The 22883-nt window shown below is 41.6% G+C and overlaps 1 long non-coding RNA gene across 2 annotated transcripts in view; it reads right to left on the reverse strand.

The window, feature by feature from the left end:
* The window catches only part of LOC122558155, a 300586-nt gene that overhangs the window by 188971 nt on the left and 88732 nt on the right, over positions 1–22883 (reverse strand). For both annotated transcript variants that reach the window (XR_006314055.1, XR_006314054.1), the window contains one exon: positions 10088–10257. This is a non-coding gene — a long non-coding RNA (uncharacterized LOC122558155). The remainder of the gene's footprint in view (positions 1–10087; positions 10258–22883) is intronic.

Below are 22883 nucleotides of genomic sequence, written 5' to 3' on the forward strand. Positions count from 1 at the left end.
TATCCGTTGCTCCCGATGCGGTCTCCTCTACATTGGGGAGACTGGGCGCCTCCTAGCAGAGCGCTTTAGGGAACATCTCCGAGACACCCGGACCAATCAACCAAACCGCCCCATGGCCCAACATTTCAACTCCCCCTCCCACTCTGCCGAGGACATGAGATCCTGGGCCTCCTTCACCGCCGCACCCTCACCACCAGACGCCTGGAGGAAGAACGCCTCATCTTCCGCCTCGGAACACTTCAGCCCCAGGGCATCAATGTGGGGAGTTCAACAGCTTCCTCATTTCCCCTCCCCCCACCTCATCCTAGTTTCAAACTTCCAGCTCCGCACTGTCGCCTTGACTTGTCCGGACTTGTCCGACCTGCCTAGCTCCTTTTCCACCTATCCATTCCACCCTCTCCTCCCTGACCTATCACCTTCATCTCCTCCCCCACTCACCCATTGTACTCTATACTACTTTCTCCCCACCCCACCCTCCTCTAGCTTATCTCTCCACGCTTCAGGCTCTCTGCCTTTATTCCTGATGAAGGGCTTTTGCCCAAAACGTCAATTTTGCTGCTCGTCGGATGCTGCCTGAATTGCTGTGCTCTTCCAGCACCACTGATCCAGAATCTGCATAATTTGTTCCTAGTTCAGTTGACTGGTTGAATGGTTCGCAATATAGAATGACACTAGCAGCATGGGTTCAATTTCTGTACTGGCTGAATTTATCATGAAGGACTCTCCTGCACCCCTCCTGACATGTGGTGAGCCTCAGGTTGTCCCTCTTCTCTCTAAAGGGAAAGCAGCCCAATGGTCTGCAATAGAATTTGAGTACAGGAGCAGAGGTGTCTTGGTGCAGTTAAATGGGGCCTTGGTGGGGCCACACCTGGTGTACAGAGGAACCTCGAGTTTCCGATTGAGATGGGCGGGCACTATTTTGTTCGGATAATTGATTATTCAGTTAATTGATCCCATTCTGGGGCTTAGAGTTTTCTGTTAAGTCCGCTCCCTGTTCAGCAGACTAGACAGCAGCACACCATGCGCGAGCCCCTCCAGCCCCCCCTCCAACACTGCCCTCCATCTGCCGTCCCAACAGCGGCCTCCACCGGGCCCCAAACACTGCCCCCCAGCCCGACTCCCAACTCTGCCCAACACCGCCCTCTGACTGCCCCCAACACCCCCCTGCCCCCGTCAGACCCTTACCCCTCTGGGGCAGCCAGAGTGGACACCAACAGTAAGACTGCTGCTGCCTTTATGGGGTAAATCTCCAAATAGCACACACACACACACAAATTTTAACTGTAACTTTTTGACAAGTTCCACCTCTGGCCTGCACAGGACAATGTTGGAGAGATTATCTGGGGAAGCAGGGTTTAGGGTTCACCCCTGTGTAGAACTCCAGGGAAAGTGTGAGGAGAGAGAGAGGTTGGGGGAGGTCAGTCATTTGGAGCTGGTGCCTGGGCTCCCATCGATGTCCAGGACTGTTCTCGGCAGCATTTTCAGTAAGCTGAGATCGTTTTTAATCATTGTAAACAAAAGACGCAATCAGGGTTGAAACAGCTCTTTGATGTAATGTTTCAATCAGACCTCGAGATCTCCATCAGATAATCCAATATTTGGAAAATTGATATTCGGATAATCGAGGTTCCTCTGTATTGCATGGAGTTTTGTTCCCCTTATCCAATGAAGGATATTTTAGCTCTGGAGTGAGTGCAACAAAGGTGTAACAGACTGATTCCTGAGATGTCAGTTAGGATTGAGATGTGAAGAAGCCTCTTCATCCAGAGTGTGCTGAGCCTATGGTATTCTCTGCCACAAAAAGTTGTGACCAAAATATTTAATGTTTTCAAGGAGTCAGATACAATTCATAGGGCTGAAAGGGTCAGAAAGTATAGAAAGAAAGTGGGAACAGAGTACTGATTTGGATGATTAACCAGTTTCATATCATGGGATACTCTGGTCCACAAATCCTCCTCTGTCAACATCTTCCCACATGCCCACATTCCCATGCAATTGCAGAAGGTGCAATACTTGCCAGTTTATCTCCTCTCTCCTCACCATCCAAGGCTCCAGACAAACCGTCCAGGTGAAGTGGTCATTTACCTGCCCTTCACTCAATGTAGTCTAATGTATTCACTGCTCACAATGTGGTCTCCTCTACATTGGGTGATGAAATGCAGACAGGGTGATTCTTTGCAGAACAGCTTTATTCTGTGTGTAAAAAAACCCCCAAGCTCCCAGTTGCCTGCTGTTTGAATACACCCAATGTTCCCATGCCAACATTCCTGTCCCAGGCCTGCTGCAGTACACAGTGAAGCTCAGTGAAACTAGTGGAACAATACCTCATCTTCCAATTAAACACCTTACAGCCTTCATAACCCAACATTAAATTTAACAATTTTAGAGCATGACTACACCCTTCATTGTCTATTACATATGTCTCCCATCACCCTCGATCCTGTCATGAAATGGGTTGCTTTCAGTAGTGTGAACCCATTTTTGACTAGTCAAAGTCCCCATTATCACCAATCGAGCTCCTCTCCTGCTATCAACTGTCCCTTTGTCTGCCTACCTATTTTTCTATCACTCTGGGCTCCCTCTCTACCTATCTATTCACTACTCGTCATTAGTGTAAATACCACCAGACTTGAAACAGTAACTTTATTTCCTCTCCACAGATACTTCCAGACCTGTGGGACTTTTCCAGCAATACTGCTTTTGTTTGCTGACTATCATGTTATATATTAATAGCAATGGATGAAAAAAATCCATCTAGTCTATTCAATTGAGCTTACAGAATTGTAAAATGTTCTGAATCAGAACATAGATACTCAAAACTTCAAAAACAAAAAATAATGGGGAATACCTTCAAAAGCTGAATTAGTGGGCAGCACGGTGGCACAGTGGTTAGCACTGCTGCCTCACAGCGCCAGAGACCCAGGTTCAATTCCCGCCTCAGGCGACTGACTGTGTGGAGTTTGCACGTTCTCCCCGTGTCTGTGTGGGTTTCCTCCGGGTGCTCCGGTTTCCTCCCACAGTCCAAAGATGTGCAGGTCAGATGAATTGGCCATGCTAAATTGCCCTTAGTGTTAGGTAAGGGGTAAATGTAGAGGTATGTGTGGGTTGCGCTTCGGCGGGTCGGTGTGGACTTGTTGGGCCGAAGGGCCTGTTTCCACACTGTAAGTAATCTAATCTAATCTAGTCCAGTGACCTTTCTGGTCCTGATAACTTGAGACTATCTTACCTTTGTACTTTACTGCAAGGTGATCTCCATCCCTAGCAAAAAGAGCTCCAACTTACTTGAGAAGGACTGTTCCCAATCAATTTCCAATTTCCTCCTCACCCCAAGCATGGAGTGGTTACTCTATTATTGCCAAAAATATGATGAATGGGAGACCAGTCTTGGTAAATCACCTGATTCTCTTTAGTGGTGGGGATGCTAGCAAAACTGAGCTGAACAATCAGCTGTGACATAGGAAAATGGGGATCACCAGAGTGTTATCTGAGTACTAGGGTGGATAGCTGACTCAATCCTCCATTTGCAATGTTTTTCTTTTTTTCTCATCTTCCTGTTCTTTTTTCCTTCTTGCTTACTACCCACCATTGTCATCTGCCCAAGTGGTCATTATTGATGCATGAGCATTCACCCTGAACAAAGCAGGCATTATGTTTATTTAATTACAATTTCACTGAGAAATTCCAATCAATATGTACTTCTGCTGATAAATCTTATAGGTGCCTTAAAATCTGTGAAAGATGCGGGAGAGTTTTAATCTGGACTTTAATGGGACTCAACAGCATCCTCATCTCTCATGGCTATCACAGCACTGACCATGACACTGAACACTCCCTGGTGAGCAGCAAGCTCAAATTGCAGTCGAGGAAGCTGTATCACTTCAAGAAGAGAAGTTTCTTTGGATAAACACTTACAATACCACTGACCCAGAAAGGATCCAGCAGGTCCTCTACATCTTTGATCAGGCTTTTTTGAACAATCATAGCCAGGCCTGAATGCAGAGTGCACACTGCTATTCACAACTCAGGACTGGCTGTATAAGGCAAAAAAGAGATCAGTGGAATATGACTTATTTGACTGAAATTGAGTCAATTATTGCCTGACCTACAAACAAGTCCACAGCAAACAAAACCAAGATGCTCTCAGAGATGCCAGGAACAAGTCTCTCAGCAGATGGCATGACACTGTTTAATAAATGCTGGCTGAAACTCTGCAGCAGAAAATAATCGCTACTGCTGAATTTGAGGATGCTAGAGAGATATATAAAGGACTGTGAAAGCAACATGCACAGGAGTAACCAATGCAACTCAATTGAAGACCATGTCTGGGGTTGTTGTGTAAGGGAATTATGACCCTGGAACAGTCTGGTGATGATGTCACAGAGCAGCACATTACTGGGTATGAGTACCATAGAAAAGTTAGAATTAGAAAAATCTGGAATAATCATACTAGAAGATACACCGGAATGACGGGCTGTCTAAAAGAAACACAGAGACAACATGGGTATTAACATTGCGCAAGAAAGATTAGGCATTATCAGAGCTATAAGTTAGAACTATATAACTATAACTGTATAAAGACCATGTATAGAGTAGTTAGTATGAAAATATAATAAGTAGTCGTGCATTGAAATATAAACCCAAAGACAGCTCTTGACTTTGTCTTCTCCACAATCGGCCTGTAAAGAATCCAAACTCATGAGGTGATATCAACAAAGGGAGATAGCCGAGGTGGAATAGACAGTTATAAAAAAAAGGCGTGATTATTACTAAACTTAGTAATCAGGTATAAAAGTTGAGTGAAGCATTACCTTGGACTCCATGCAACAGAGAATTTTGTCAGTGACAAAGTCCCCAGCACTAGTCCAAAATTCATTGTCATGGAAGTATGGAACAAATCCATCATAGCAAAGCAATTGTTTAGCTATGGTACATCCCCAGGAATATGCCATCAGAATCATCATAATTAAAATCTGTCTCTGCTGCAACATCTCCATGAACTCTTGCATCTCTTATAAAAGGAGAGACCGAACTCACAAGATATGAATGATACAAACATAGTAACATTGGACATAAACAATGATTATAATTTCTGCAACAATTACATAGGTACATTTCTTGGCAGTGTGGAGGAACAGAGTGATCTGTGTGTGCATGGACATAGATCCCTCAAAGTTGCCACCCAAGTGGATAGGGTTGTTAAGAAAGCATATGGTGTTTTGGCTTTCATTAAAAGGGGGATCGAGTTTAAGAGCCGCAAGGTTTTGCTACAGCTCTACAAGTCTCTGGTGAGACCACACTTGGAATATTGTGTCCAGTTCTGGTCGCCCTACTATAGTAAAGATACAAAGGCTTTGGAGAGGGTGCGAAGAAGGTTTATCAGGATGCTGCCTGGACTGGAGGGCTTGCCTTATGAAGAAAGGTTGAATAAGCTCAGACTTTTCTCTCTGGGGAGAAGGAGGAAGAGAGGAGACCTGATCAAGGTGTACAAAATAATGAGTGGAATAGATAGAGTGAATAGCCAGAGACTTTTCCCCAGGGCAGGACTGACTGGTACGAGGACTCACAGTTTGAAGATATTTGGAAGAAGGTATAAAGGAGACATCAGAGGAAGGTTCTTTACGCAGAGAGTTGTGCATGCATGGAATGCATTGCCAGCTGCTGTGGTGGAAGCAGAGTCATTAGGGACATTTAAGCGACTGCTGGACATGCACATGGATAGCAGTGAGTTGAGGGGTGCGTAGGTTAAGTTATTATATTTTACATTAGGATTAAACCTCGGCACAACATCATGGGCCAGAGGACCTGATCTGTGCTGTACTTTTCTATGTTCTATGTTCTATGTAACTGTTAAGTATTATGGGGAAGGTCTACTTCCTTTACTCTGACCAGCTTACATCTCCTGGCAACATACAGGGTACATCCTGAGTCTTGCTTTGGCTTCAGAGTTGGTGGATCCTCTGTTGATATGATCTTTTTCAACAGTTACAGAAGTGCATGGATGGCATGAATTACTCTACATTGCCTTCATATACCACTTCAAGACTACTGATCATCATTAACAAACTTTTCAAACTGCTTCAGAAGACAGACTGTCCATGTGAATTCTTGGACATTATACCTCTTTTCTATGAGAATATGCACTGTTGAGTTGCAATGGAACATGAGGAAGACAGTGGTGTAGTTTGTCACTGGTCTACTAATATGGAAGCCAGGGAATGTTCTGGGGATATGGTTTCAGATTCCATCATGGCTGTTGGTGGAATTTAAATACAATTAATAAAATCAGGAATTAAAAGTTAGTCACAGTAAAGATGACCAGAAGACTATCATTGGTTGTTTATAAAAACCCATACGGTTTAGTAAAGTCCCTTTTGAGAAAGAAATCTGCCCTCCCTACCTAGCCTGGCCTACATGTGACTCCAGACCCACAGCAATCTGATTAACTCTTAATTGCCTTCTGAAATGACATAAATGGCCCAGCAGGCCACTCAGTTCAAGGGCTGTTGGGAATGAGCAACAAATGTTGACCTTACAAATGATACCCACGACCCAAGAAATAGCAACTACTTTCAAAATCAGAAATGGAGTAGATCAAAGCTATGTCCTTGTGCTCTTTGACATACTCTTCTCCATCCCATAATTGTATACTTTTGACAATTCAAATGAGTGTATCCACCTGCTTACCAAAGTTGAAACAAGCTGTTCAACTTGACAGTCTGTATACCAAGGCAAAAATGCATAATGTCTTAGTCCATGAGTTGATACTTGCTGATGTCATGAGATTGACATCCCACATGGCAGCTCATTGGAAGCAACTTGTGGATCAGTTCTCCCAGATCTGCTAAGTGTATGTACTGATAATTTTGGTCTTCCTGAGGCTGACTATGGACTAGCATTTATAGACTCCAATTTCCATTAACATTGACAACATCAACATCAGTCTGGATGTGTAGCTTTGATCAATAACCATCTGCCATCTGTCCCTTGATGCTGAAACCAGAACCACCATTGCCAAGGACACAGCTGTCCTGCCAAAGTTGAGAAGGTGAGTGTGGATCAATAACCAAATAAACAAAGCACCAAGCTTGTGTTGCTCATGCTCTCCTCTACAATGGCAAAGCATGGAAAACTTATGCAAGCATAAAAATAATTGCTGAACATCTTCCATCTCTATTGCCTCAGTCATACATATGGCATCTCCTGACAGGTCAGGTGTTAAATACAAAAATACACCAGTGTGTAGAAATCACCAGCCTGCATGCCCTCACAAATCAGTGACCCTATGACAATAAGACAAAATGGCATAGAAGCAGAAGTAGACCATTCAGTCTATTGAGTCTGCTCTGCCATTCAATGAGATTGTGGCTTTCCTGCCTCTACCATGACTCTTGATCCCTTAATAAAAATCTGCCTATCTCAATGAATATAAGTAATGCCCCAGCCTCAACAATCCTCTAGAATAAAGAACTCCACAGATTTATGACCCTCTGAGAGAAGAAAACCTTCTCATCACTATTAAAGGGACAATCCCTAATCCTGAAGATTATGCCCTCTGACCATAGACTCTCCCATTTGGGGAAACAACTTTTCCACTTCTACCCTGTCAAGTTCCTTCAGAGTCTTGTATGGTTCAACAAGGTTGTTTTTCATTCTCCTAAATTCTAGTGATTACTGGCCCAATCCACTCAACATCTCTTCACTAGACACTCTCTCCACTTCTGAAATCACTCAAATTAACCTTCTCTGGATTATCTCCACTAACAGTATATCTTAGATAGGGGACCCAAGCCATTCACACAATTCCTGACTCTATGCTCTGGCGTGAACTTGCTAATGAGACAAGACCAATAGGCCACCTGAATTGATAATACAAGTATGTCTGTAAATGAGATCTCAAGTTGTCTGGGATCAGAGTCCATGAGGGACACCCTTGTTGCAAATGTGAATGCCTAAACATAAACAGTCAGGGAGTTTGTGGTAAAAGCAGTGGAGAAAAAAAAGAGATAAGCAGATGGCAGGAAATCGAATCTTGCAAAAGGGGAAAAAAATCACTCAATTCTTGGCTAATGCTATTCATCTCTGCCAGCCATGCAAGGGACTGCTAGTCACATATCATATCTACAGCCACAGCAGGTGATGAGAGAACCAGAACTGACATATACTTTGGGTGTAGTCCATTGCTTCCTGAGACAGATGGATGCCAACCAACTTTAGACTTAAATTCTTATAATAACTTATTTTTATTGAATGCCAATTCTTAAACAACTGGTAATCTATCTCACATATCACGTGAACCCTACTGTAACTGTTAGTGCAGCCAAAACAATTGCCACGATCTGGGAAATACACATCTGAAAGAATTATGCAACAACTTAAGAAACTGTTTGTGAGTATAATATGCAGTGTATAAACCATACACTGTAAAATTGTTTCTCAACCTGCTACAGTGCTCTGGAATACAGCATCTCTGACATTCTGCTGATAAAATTCAATTGTACGTGTGGACATTTAGTAAAACAATTTATTCATTTGAATTATGCCCACTTCCAAAATTATGTTGGCTGCTTTAAATTGCCAACAAGAGTAAAGGAACAGACACAGACTGTGGCACGCTGTTAACTCCTTAAAGAATACTTTCACCAGTATCAATGATGGACCTCTACTTACTTAATAACACGGTGAAGGCATATAATTTTGAGTTCAAAGTCACAGATTTCTCCAAAAATTCTTCCATCTGTTTTACTGCAACCACAAGATTTCAGCCAAAAAGGTGTTTTTGATCTACACCCTGCTCTGTTCCACTCATCACTTGTTTTTAATAAAAGCAGCTTACATTGCAGATGACACAGCCATTCCATGATGTGGCATTATGTAACGCTAGTGCCCCTGCCAAACATCTGGCTTTCTGAAAGAAAACTAAGAGAATATGGATGGCTCCTTGAAAACTTTCATTCATCTCTAAAGTTGGTTGCAAGTGTTATCCTCACAGGAAAGAAATATTGAACGCGTAATATAAATTAAAATCCAGTTGTTATGACTGCATTTTGAAAAATTGATGTCTGTAAAAATGAGGATTTTATCCAACTTCTTATACAAAATAGAGAAAGACAAGATCACAATATTTAGCAATTTAAAAATGATTTGGCAGATTCAACTTTTTGAATGTAATATCGCATATCATTTTTAATCTTCTATTTGTAATTATATATGTTGGCAGAATTTCCCACCCCTGGACAAGAGCAAGAGCAGCAATGTTGTAGGAACACCATAACCACCAAGTTCTCTTCCAAGTCACATTCCATCCTGATTCAAACATACATCACTGTTCCCTAACTATCACTGGCATCAAGAAGCAGGAATTCTGTACCCTATGCCATTATGTGACCACTATACAAAGGCTGCATCAATGCAGTAAGACAGGCTATTACTTGAGTAAACTGTCACCTTGCAGCAGAGCTTACTGGGAGGTGGTAGGTACAGAGAGGTGTATTTTGAGCAAAAGGGTGAAGACAGGTCTAAATTCATGTTGAGTTAATAAGACCCACAATTTGAAAGTAAGGTTTTATCACATAATTTTGTGCCTAATTACTGAGCATCAGTCTTGATTTGCCTGCAGATCTTAAGGCATAGCAATCATTGCCAATTTGATGCAAATTTTGTGAAGCGGTACATATGTAGGGTGCTCACAATCACATACACTTGTGGAGCACTCTGGCTAGCATACCACAGCATATTGCAAGTTGGGTCAGGGATAACCAGACAGTAGACACAGATTTTTGAATACAAAATGAAGGCTCTGTTGGAGGTCCAGAGGAGGAGGGATGTTCTGACTCCACAAGGGTAAGAGTGTTACCTCATCACCTCCACAACCAACAACCACCATTCTCTTTCCCGCAGCTGCGTGAATACAGTTCTGCCTAGTCTTCTGTCCTCTCATCCAGACCAAGGGAGAAGAGTGTACTCCCTTTCTCCTGCTGACTCTTAGAAAATGTTCAACACAATAAGGAAGAACAGCTGTTTTTAATGAACAATTCAAGAATTTCCAGAATAAATGTTGAAAAACAGTTGGTGAAGTCTTGAAAAGTACCTTAGTCAATATCCCACTGTGTTTCATCGGTCCTTAAAGTTCCAGCATCAGTGGTCATGAAATAGTGAGTGGCTCCTTTAAGTAGCACTTGAAATCAATGTCAATAGCAGTGGGTCACTGTTAGATGGTAGCACTAATCACCAAAATGCCATGCCGGCTTGTTACTGACTCTGAAAAGAGATGTTAAATGGTGATCAGTCCCTCAACAACCTTCAGAGTACTCACTCTAGTGTATGCTTCAATTCCCTTACCAAGATGGTGTCTTCTGCTAAACATGAGTTAAACTGCTGTTTCAGTTCAAGATTCCAACTCCTAATTGTTTGAGGATCATTAGCATCTGAAAGCAAAGCCAAAAATATCTCGCCAGATCTTTCCAAAGCATGTAAAGCAAAATTGGCTTTATGAAAATATGGATCGATGTAAAGCTGTCCATTAACTTAAGAAATGTATATTGATTACAAGAAATTTTCAGAAACAAATATTACTAATTTAAAAATCCTAGACCTTAATTATACATTAAACTTTATTGCCCCTATCTCTCCATCTCAGAGTTGCCCATTATTCCTCATTCAGAATTTGCAAATAAGTAACCAGATTACATTGAGTCAACCATGAAAATAAGTTAGATCATCCGTTGGTGCCAGCAGACGAATGGTCTATCCATTGCTGGCCAATGTGCACTCATCAAAATTTAACCTAGGAATTCTACAGTTTCTAAAGTCTTTAAAGTAAGCATCCCCTCACAATTGTTACCTGTACTTTTTCTGATTGTAATGCTCCTTCAGTACTCAGTAAAACTGTTTCTTGAATCTATAAGAAATCTCAGTACAATGCACCCACAGGCAAGAAGTGGTTCCAGTTAGTCTGCCTTGCTGACAGCTTCCTTTCATGGTATTGAGCACAACAGAATTTATGATCTACATGCCTATTGTGTTATTGAAGCTACAAGGAGCTCTGTAGTGTTCAGAAGATTGTAAGATAACTATGAATGAGAAAATCCATTCAGCTTGCCTTAGTTATTCATCCAAAATTCTCCTGTTACGGCATCCAATTCTTTGAAATAAATTCCAAGACTTTTTTCCCCTAGATTAGTTTGCCATCAGTATTATTCACTCTACTCGGCATCTTAAGGCATTCATGTTTGAAAAACAAAATACAATGATTTTTAAGTTCTTATTGTTTATGATTTTTTTCACTTAACCTGGTGTTGTACCTTTCTACCCCCAAATGGGGGGGTGGCATGGTGGCTCAGTGGTTAGCACTGCTGCCTCACAGCACCAGGGTCCCAAGTTTGATTCCAGCCTTGGGCAATTGTCTGTGTGGAGTTTGCACATTTTCCCTGTGTCTGCGTGGGTTTCCTCCGGGTGCTCCAGTTTCCTCCCACATTCCAAAGATGTGCCGATCAGGTGAATTGGCCATGCTAAATTGCCCATAATGTTAGTTGCATTAGTCAGAGGGAATGGGTCTGGCTGGGTTACTCTTCGGAGGGTCAGTGTGGACTTGTTGGGCCGATGGGCCTGTTTCCACACTGTAGGGAATCTAACCAAATATGGCATTAATGTTACTATAGGTGTTGGCCTATTGCCCATGAACCTCACGAAAAGCACAAAGGTTTTCAAATAAATATTCTGCAGATACATATTGTCAATATTTTCTTTAAACTTCAATAATTAATAAAAGGTCTATGCTTACTTGGTATCCAAAGAATGTACATCGAGGGCATGGCTCTAATCAGTTTGCTTCTCAGCAGCAACTACTTGTGCAACAATTCAAGTTAAGGTGATTGATTTCATAGCAACAAAATACAAATCATATTGTGGGCAGTTTGACCTCGATATAGTGTTACAGGTCATACCCATGCAAAATGTATTTAAATTATGTGAGAGAAGGATTACTTTTTGTAAGTGATGTAAAATGAAACAGCTCTTTGTAAAGAGATTTTATGATTTAATTACACACAGTACAGGGAAGGTTTTCCATGTTTGTCTAATCAATCTTCTGTTTCTATAATTATCATGTCACATACTGCGGTATATTCAAGCAATTTTTCAAAGAAGAAAAAATCTTTAAAATGATTACAAGATGGGGAGAATAGAAACTATAGAATTACTTAGAACCTGCTGTATATTCAGCCCAACTGTTCTATGCCAGTGTTTATATACTCCATGTGAACCAACTTTAATTCTTACGGCGTTTTCTATTTGATTCCCAAATGGTGCTACTCCCTTCTTACTCAAGTATCCATCAAACAATCAAACATTCCAGGTGGAAGCAAGTTCATTAGTTGCAAATTGCTTTGGGAATCCTGATGTTGTAAAAGGCATTACAGGCACACAAATGTTAGTTATTTCCTTTATGTCTTTCCTCCTATTGACATTTTCAATGTGTATGTAAAGAAAATCCTCCAAAATACTTTTGCATGTGTTTGTCCATTGTAATTGAAGGGATCAACCAGAATTTGTTGAGTTTCAGGTGTATTGCGCTTGAAAATTACTAATTAGTTTAATTTGAACACAAAGATCTGTTGCACACTGGATACCAAAGTTTTATGTAATTTGTTAACATTTAACTCATATTTATGATTCCCTGGTTGTGGACCCACCCATAAGTGGAAACAGTTTCCCCACATTCAGTCATTTTAAAGTAGTTCTTGTTCATGTGTCCAAACTTGGCAGAATACTTTTTTGAGGTCATATTGTTCATGCACAACATCTGTTACATTTCCCTTGTGTTTGGAATTGCAAATGATTGAATCTGCACAATCAGCTCTAATTAACAAGTTTGCCTTTCCTTCTGTTCAGTTTACTGCGCTCCTCACTTCTGCCATTATCCTCAAACCACACTGTAACTCAAAATGGCAGGGCAATTCACCAATGAAATACTTCTCAAAAATCTTCAAAGTTGTAAAATTAAAGCAGAGCTTACATATCCATCAAACTGTTCTGAGAACTGACATCTTTTATTGAGAACATTTCATGGTTTTGACTGTTTTTGAAGTTGAAAATGTCTAATGGTAAATAGAACCACTTTGAGACATTTTTGTACAGTGCATTAACTGCTTATGTTTCATCTTTTTTTATAAAGACTGAGATTTTACATTATCATTTACAATTAGATAGTTGCCCAGGAGGACCAATTCCACCATAGAACATCCCAAATGCCTCCTTCTTCAAGGACTGCAATTTCCCCTCTTACTTCCCACACCTCTTCCCTTGAACCCCAACCCTCCAACAATAACAGAACTCCCCCATTCCTCACCTTCCACCCCACCAACCTTCAGGCCCCACCACCGGAGATATATTTCCCTCCCCACCCCTATCTGCGTTCGGCAGAGACCATTCCCTCCATGATTCCCTTGTTAGGTCCATGCACCCCACCAACCCACCCTCCACTCCTGGCACCTTCCCTTGCCACCGCAGAACGTGCAAAACCTACACCACACCTCCCCCCTCACCTCCATCCAAGGCCCCAAAGGATCCTTCCACATCCAGCAGAGATTTTCCTGCACCTCCACACATGTCATCGCGAGTGTCCGTTGCTCTCGATGTGATCTCCTCAACATTGGGAAGACAGGACACCAACTTGCAGAACGTTTCAGAGAACATCTCTGGGACACAAGCACTAAACAGCCCCACCACCCTGTGGCCAAACATTTCAATTCCCCCTCCAACTCTGCCAACGACATGCAAGTCCTGGGGTGCCTCCACCAACAGATTCATCCGCCAGGCATCTGATGGCTAGAACACCTCATCTTTGGCTTGGGACCTTCCAACCACACAGGATCAATGTTAATTTCACCAGTTTCCTCATCTCCCCTCCCCTCACCTTACCCCAGATTCAACCCTCCAACTCAGCACTGTCTTCTTGATCTATCATACCTGTCCATCTTCTTTCCCATCTATCCGCTCCACCCTCCACTCTGACCTATCACCATCACCCTGCACCTCCATCCACCTATCCTATTCCCTGCTACCTTAACCCCAGCCCCAAAAACCCCCCTCCCCCATATTTATCTCTCAGCCCCCTTGGGTTCCCCCACATTCCTGATGAAGAGCTAATGCTCGAAACATTGATTCTTCTGCTCCTCAGATGCTTCCTGACTGGCTGTGCTTTTCCAGCACCACATTTTTTGAATCTTATTTTTACACCCCATATGACAGAGTAAAACTTTGGTTGTAAGGAAATCATATAGTGCCAGACAATGGATTCACACTCTCATTATACTTTTTAACCCCTTATATGTCACCACTTGAATTCAATGTTTTTTTGGATTCATATGGGCAGAAAATTTCAATCATTATTAACACTGTCATGACCAAAGAAAGTCTGCAAAAGCTGTGTAACACCATCTTTCAATCAGTCTTATAAATACACACATTATACACCACACATCAATAGCCAAAGATAGTTTGTTTAATTTATGCGTGAATGTGGCAAGGCCAGTATTTATTGCATATCCCTAATTGCCTTTGATATACCTTCTTGATGCATAGCAATTCATGTAGCGTGGATGCATCCACTATGCTGATAAGTAGAGATTTTCAAAATTTGACCCGGTAACAGTGAAGCAGTAAACATACTTTTAGGTTAGCATAGTGTGTGACTTGGAAACAAGCAGGGGTATGTTCTTATGCAACTGTTCCCATTGCTTTTCAAGGCAATAGAGGTCTCAGGTTTGGAAGTTGCTGTCAAAAGAGCCTTGGTGAGTCGCTGTAGTACATCTTGTAAACAGTATACACTATAGCTATTGTGCATTGATGGTAGAGGGAATAAGTGTTTAAGGTAGTGAATAGAATGTGCCAACCAAGCAGGCAGCTTTGTTCTGGATGGTTCAGCTTTGTCACAACCCGACCAAGTGAAGGGCCGGTATCCCGTCACAAAGTCACCCTCTATTTACACGTGCATGGTACATGATGCTGACCCAGCCATGTCAGAGTGAACAGAATCCCTGACACTCGTGTTTTTTTTTCTTTCTTTTCTCTTTTTTTTCTTTTACCCCCACACTACCGCCTAACTGCGGTAGTGTTTATTTTTTCCCCCAGCACCCATGTTGTGTGTGTGCAGGTGTGAGACACAGTGAAACACTGCTGTTTATTTTTTTTTTATTTTTTTTCCACACTACCACCTAAGTGCGGTAGTGCTTATTATTTTTCCCCAGCACCCATGGTATGGGTGTGTGGGTGTGCAGGTGAGAGACACAAGGTGCACGAATCAAATTTCCCCTGTTTATTTTTTTTTCTTCTTTTTTTAAATTTTTTTTCTTTAAACCCCCCTCCCACTAGCACCTAACTGCGGTAGTGCTTAGTTTTTACCACAGCTGTTTTTTTTTTTAAGCTGCTTTTTTTTTAAACCCCCACACTACCACCTACGTGCGGTAGTGCTAACACTGCTGTTTATATCTGTCAGCCAAGACCTACTGATTGGACCAGGTTAACAGGGAAATTCACTGGCTGACCTCATTCCAATCTTGATACCGAGGGTGAGGTTCCCAAGTTGTTACAGTTTTAGATAGATACCCAAAATTGTTAAGCTCCTAGGTGAGAAGGTATGACTGGCTCCACTTGTTTATTCAAAAGCCCCTCAGGTGCTCACAAGAAGACTAAGTTAAAACTGATCCCTCCCTTATCAATGTCTTTCTCCAAAGCTAAATGAATTGATATTTTAAAAGAAGCTAATTTAACCAGGCTTTCTTGAGTTATTGATTACTAAATATAAAAATAATAATAAAACAGGCAAAAACACATACTTTAGGATTAAGAAATGAGTCCAAAAGAAAACATTATAAACTAAAAGATAAATAGATAAATCTCTCTAAATAGTTCATGAACAGGATATAATGAAACATTGATAATTGAACAGTTGAGTTTGAGATTCTTGGCTTTGGAATTCATTAAAATCCTTTAGTCCTGCTTCTTTTGATGATGTTTGGCTGATAATACTCAGAGAGCAAGGGAGTCTTCCTATTCTCATCATTCATAACTGGAATAGCAGGATTTAAAAACTTAGATCAGATCCATTAGTTGTGGGATCACTGACCTCTGTCTATGGCATGTTGCTTCAATTGCTTGTCACACAAGTCATCTTGTGTTGTAACTTCACCAGATAGACACCTCATTTTCAGATACATCTCGTGTTACTCCTAGCATGCTCTCATGCTCTCTCATTCTTCAAAGAGCCCCTAGTTTTGTGATCATGGTAGAAAGTGTGATATGCCAGACAATGAAGTTACAGGATGTAGTTTAATACAATTGCTCCCTCAGCAACTCTCTATGCCCAATGCTATGCGGAGGCATCTTTTTGAAATCTACCCAATTCAGCATGGTCCCATATAATATAATAGAGGGTATCCTCAATGCAAAGGCACAATTTTGTCTCAACAAGGCCTGTGGCATTGTCACTCCTACTGATCCTGTCATAGACAGATGCATCTGCAGCAAGAATACTGATGAGGACAAGACCAACTAAGATTTTCCTTCTTGTTAGTTCCCTCACCAATGCACACACCCAATCAAGTAGCTATGTCCATCAGGACTCAGCTAGCTTGGGTAATAGTGCTGCTACTAAGTCAGTCTTGTGATTTCCCCCACCCAGAGTACATTTTGAGCCATTACTGCCCTCGGTGTGTCCTCCAAATGACATTTAACATGGAGAAGAGCTGCGGTAACATGGCTGCTAATGAATGGCTCCTTGCCAGCAACAGATTAATACAGTATTGTTTTCCTAACCAAATATTTCCCTTTCTATGTGAGAAAAAAATTTCATACACTATCATTTACTTTGTGAGTTATTTAATAACATAAGAACATAGGAACATAAGAAGGAAGATAGTAGCAGAAACCGGCAATTCAGCTCCTCCAGCTTTATCTGCCATTTAATACAATCATGGCAGATCTAATCTCAGCCTCAACTCCATTTTTATGCCTGTTCCCCATAGCCATTAAACCCATTACTAATTACAGGTCTTTCTTTTTGGCTTTAAATGTATTCGGTGTCCCAGTATCCACTCTGGGGTAGTCAATTCCACAGATGCACAACTCTTTGAGAGAAGTCATTCTTCCTCATCTCTGTTTTAAATCTGCCAGTCTTTAGCCTAAAACTATGACCTCACGTTCTAGATTGCCTCACAAGGGGAAACATCCACTCTACATTTACATTGTCAATCCTCTCTGAAATTTTTAGCATCTTATATACCTCAAGTAGATCTCCTCTCCTTCTTCTAAAGTCTAGTGAATATAGGCCTAAATTACTCAATCTCACCTCATAAGACAAGTCTTTCATTTCTGAAATTAATCTAGTGAACTTTCTCTGAACTGCCTCTAATGCAATAAGATTCTTCCTCAAGTAAGGGGAGCAAAACTGGACATAGTATTCCAGATTTGTTCTCAAGTTTCCCAAGTTACCCACAATGCCCACAACTGTCCTCTATTATTCTTTAAACCGTGCTGATCTCTTAATGGCGTGCATACACATTATTTGTCTAAATGCTCATCTAAGTGATATTACTTTTCTTGCAAGTGTTGTTCCTGAGTCACTTATTGTTACCATTGTTATTTCATTTCTTTTTGGGAAATGGTGGACTTCTAAGGTCTGTGCAGATGGTGGTGAATTCTCATCTTTGAGATTTGCCAGCTGTAGTAAAGGACACTACTCTGATGTATAGATCAGTGATTGCAAAGGTAGTCTTGATCGTTGATGTTCACCACAAACAATCAAAGTGAAAACTGCTCTATCCAGATCCCAAGGTGTCACTTAGGTTGACTTTTGTTGAAAGTGTTGAAGGTTTGCACCTGAACTGATTCTACAAACCTGAAGGTTGGCAATGGTTTGGCAGCTTTGCCAAAATTAAATTTGGCCATTTCACCTTGATTTTGTCACTTGATTCTGTTTGGCTTAAATAAGGTTTTTGCTATTGGACGAGCAGAGTGAATAGAGCACAACATTAACCTTTGTATTGAGCTACTTTCCATGTCTTCAGTAGATGTATTTTACTCACATGAGGATTGCCTTGCATACATTTATGCTGGATTTGTTCAATTTCTTTATGATTCCCTTATCGATTTTCACTGCTACCTCAGCTTTCCATTTGACTATAGATGATGCATAGCCTTGCATTTCTGAATTCTTTCTGAAGTGGTTGAATTTCACTTGAGAACGGCAGTCTAATGTTATTCATCACAATCTCAGAAATGCTGACTCAACCAAAGTGTGGTTTCAGGTATTCTACAATCTAACCAGTGATGTTGAAGTCAGCTAGTCAAACTCACAGGAAGCAAAATAGTGGTCTATGATGGCAAAGCTCTTACTAGAGTGAAGAATGCTACTGTTGGTTTTATCCATGGGTGTTATGACCTCCAGAGGAGGAGTTGGCACCCTGCTTTGGACCTTTATCTCTGCCCCCTAGTTTTAAGATCATTTTGCCTGCAAGTATGAAACTTACTCAACCCAGGTCACTGAGAAAATGATTATTGGACACTGACCGTTGGGAAGTTCTAACTCATATGAACTGCTTTTTAGCACCTCTGGAATTACCAAAATGAGTAACTTATAACCTGCTTCCCCTCCTATCTTCCTTAATATCCTGAGTGCTTGTGTGTGTGGTTGAAGTAACAAAGCATCCCACTACCTCCAGTGTTTTGACTGTTTTATTAATAAACCCTATTTATGCTTGGTTTTCTTTTATTCTGGACTTACTTCAAAAATTTGAAGCTGAAAACCATGGTTTTGAAACACAATGAGCTTACCTAGTAATAAACAGTTATGAATAGGGAAAGGAGCAAATTGCACAATAGCTCTCTTTTCTGGTTTAAAAAGGGAAAAGCAATTACTATTTAAATTTCCCTTTTCCCTTTGTCCCTGACAGTGTTGAGAGCCCGTGTCTGGGACTGATCCACTTATATGAGCCAAAACAAAACAAAAGTAGATCAGAAGTACAAATATATGACAGTAGTCCAAAATTTTAAAATGAACCTAATTTGGATCAAAAGAAACTAATTGGAACCCAAAAAAATGAAAGGGCAGTGGCTCAAATTACTTCTGAAACAAATACAAGAACTACAGCAAGCTATTTTTGATCGAATACTAAAACAAGAACAAATATTAATACATAGGCACTTCTAGAGCAAGGAGACCTGACTAGTGAAACAATAACATCCCTGACACAGATCAGTTAAAAGTGGTATCAAGGGAGCCAAAAGGACTGGAATGCTCCAGATGCTGTTTGAGCATCTTAACCTCAGGCTGTATTCACAACAGTTAGATGTGGAGTTAGAAATGTAAACTGAACAATGCCTCATCAACTGGCAAGAAAAGCTGGAAAAGCTGAGAATGTAGCTAGAGTTTAGGGACAGGGAGAGAGAGGGAAGGGTTCTCCAGCTCTGAACATTGTGGTTGGAATTACAGGTCCAGAAAAAAGTTGAGCAGCTAGAAACGACTAAGGAAAATTACTCCTTGCCACCCCTTACACCTCTCTATAATAATTTCCATGATCTTGAAAAAAGCCTCGAGGCTATTAAATATATAAAAGTCATGCCTAAATTTGAAGAGAATGAGGTGGCGTCCTTTTTAACCAATTTGAAAAGGCAGCTGGACAGCTAATAATGGACACAAGAAATTATAACTGGGAAAGCTGATTAGCAGATAAAATCTGTCATCCTTGGGGCACATGAGGAGGCCCAGGAACCATCTAGCCAGCGGGTCGGGAATGCCCAAAAGACATCCATTTGCATCTATTTGGAGTTTCAAAGCAAACATGAACTGCTTTTGACAGGTTGGTTCACTCTGTAAAAGTACAGAATGATGTCTGATGAATTTTGTGAGCTGATATTGAATATAAGTCATAAGAATGTAAGATGTAGGTGCAGGAGTTGGCAATTCAACCCCTTGAGCCTGGTCCATCATTTAACATGATCATGGCTGATCTCATCTCAGCCTCAACTCCACTTTCCTGCTCTTCTCCATCAGTCAGTGCAGCAGTGGAAGCACAGCAGAGCAAACACAACAGAGCAGAGTGAACAACAGCGAAAGTTTCTAAATAAATACTATCATTACATTGGAGTTGGGAATTGATTGAGCTCTGGCACAGCAGCGATACTGAGAGTGGAGCTCAATCCAGAGGCAGAGCACCAGAGGTGACACCATGACTCAAGAAGTGATATAGGCTTGGTTGATCAGGAACCAGGTCTAGAGACTAGGTGAATAGTACTTGGAGAGAGGTGGAGTATAAAGTACTTACTTATGTCTTTGTAGTTTGTTAGGAATAGGGAGCCAGAGTGAAAAATCTGATTTTGTGGATAAGGGGGTGTAATTATTTTTTAGTTTATTGTCTGTAGTTGTTAAGGTTCACATTGGCAGAAGAACTCAGTTTAGTAGATGCTCCTCCTGCAATATGTAGGAAATGAGTGCTGACCATGTATGCAGCAAGTGTTTTCAGCTGCAGCTCCTGATCTGCTATATGGAATGGCTGGACCTGCAGGTGGACTCACTATGGAGCATCCATGATGCTGAGAATGTCATGATTGTATATTTAGTGAGCTGGTCATACCACAAGTAAGAAAAGCATTGGGTAACCACAGAAAGACAAATAGGTTGCAGGAGTCCCTAGTAGCCATTCCCCTCTTAAACAGGTGTACCATTTTGGATACTTCTGTGGTCAATGACCTCTCACATGCATGCAGCAGTAGCAGCCAGATCAGTGGCAACATGATTGGCTTTGATGTACAGCAGGCAGGTTCGAAGTGTAGGCGAGCAGTAATGATAGGGGACTGTATAGTTAGGGGGACAGACAGACGCTTCTGTGGCTATGAGTGAGACTCCAGGATAGTTTATTGCCTCCCTGGTGCCACGATCAAGAATGTGCCTGAGTAGGCACGGGATATTCTGAGACTGGGGCAGGAGCAGTCCTGTGCATCAGCATGTCAGGCATTTGAATAGAAGATAGGGACCAAATCAAGTAAGTCTAGTTGGAAGAACAGGCAGGACAAGGTTATTGAACATTATGGCACTAGCAGTCTGAAGTATTTATTTTAATGCAGGGAGTCTAACAGATAAGTTTAGAGTCTGGATTAGTATATGGGACTATGAGGTTGTAGCCATTACAGAAATTTAGTTGAGAGAAGGGCAGAATTAGCAGCTCAACATTCCGGGGTTTAGCTGTTTCAGGCAAGACAGAGGGGGATTAGATTAGATTAGATTAGATTACTTACAGTGTGAAAACAGGCCCTTCGGCCCAACAAGTCCACACTGCCCCGCCGAAGCGCAACCCACCCATACCCCTACATTTACCCCTGCACCTAACACTAAGGGCAATTTAGCATGGCCAATTCACCTGACCTGCACATCTTTGGACTGTGGGAGGAAACCGGAGCACCCGGAGGAAACCCACACAGACACGGGGAGAACGTGCAAACTCCACACAGTCAGTCGCCTGAGGCGGGGATTGAACCCGGGTCTCTGGCGCTGTGAGGCGGCAGTGCTAACCACTGTGCCACCGTGCCGCCCACCGTGCCAGATGTAGAAGGGGAGTTGCATTACTGTTTAAGGAGAATGTCACAGCTGCACTCAGATAGGACATCTTGAACAGCTCATCCAGTGAGGCCATATAGATGTACAGGACGGAAACAGACCCTTCGGTCCAACTTGTCCATGCTGACCAGATATCGTAACTTAATCTAGTCCCATTTGCCAGCACTTGGCCCATATCCCTCTAACCTAATCCTATTCATATACCCATCCAGATGCCCTTTTAAATATTGCAATTGTACTAGCCTTCACCACTTCCTCTGGCAGATCATTCCATAAACATACTATCCTTTGCATGAAAAACTTGCCCCTTAGGTCTCTTTTAAATCTTTTCCCTCTCACCCTAAACCTATGCCCTCTAGTTCTGGACTCCCCCACCCCAGGAAAAGACCTTGTCTATTTACCCTATCCATTCACCTCATAATTTGATAAACCTCTATAAAGTCACCCCTCAGCCTCCGATACTGCAGGGAAAACGACCCCAGTCTATTCAGCCTCTCCCTATAGCTCAAATCCTCCAATCCTGGCAACATCCTTGTAAATCTTTTCTGAACCCTTTCAAGTTTTAGCATATCCATCCTATAGGAGGGAGTCCAGAAATATAGGTTGAAGTTAGAACTACAAAACGTGCAATCGTTATTCTATAGGTTTCCCACTAGCCAGTGCGAAATAGAGGAACAGATATGTAAGCAAATCATGGAAAGATGTAAAAACAGCAGGGTTGTTGTATTGGGTGAATTTAATTTCCCCAATATTGTCTGTGACTCATATAATGCTAGATGCTTAGGGGCTCATTGTGTTGGGTTCATCCAGGAGGGTATCTTGAAACAATATACAAATTGTTCACCGAGGGAAGGGGCCCTATTAGAGATTGTACTTGGGAATGAGCCTAGCCAGGTGACTAAAATTTCAGCAGGAGAGCATTTTGGGATCATAATTCTGTAAGGTTTGAGCTAATTATGGATAAGGATAAGATTGGTCCTCTGGTGAAAGTGCTAAATTGGAGGAAGGCTAATTACAACAGTATTAGGTAGGGACTGGAAGAATTTAACTGGGGGCAGCTGTTTGAAGATAAATCCACATCTGAGATATGGGAGTCTTTTAAAAGCTAGTTGGCCAGAGTTCCTGTGAGGATGAAAGATAATGATGGCATGATTCAGGAACCTTCAATAACAAGACATGTTGTTAAGTTTAGTTAAAAAGGAAACTGAAATTTTTGTAAGGTTTAGGAAACAGAAATCAAACAAGACTCTCAAGGAGTATAAAGGAAGGAAAAAGG

Source organism: Chiloscyllium plagiosum, chromosome 2, assembly GCF_004010195.1.
Source record: "Chiloscyllium plagiosum isolate BGI_BamShark_2017 chromosome 2, ASM401019v2, whole genome shotgun sequence".
Lineage (NCBI taxonomy): Eukaryota > Metazoa > Chordata > Chondrichthyes > Orectolobiformes > Hemiscylliidae > Chiloscyllium > Chiloscyllium plagiosum.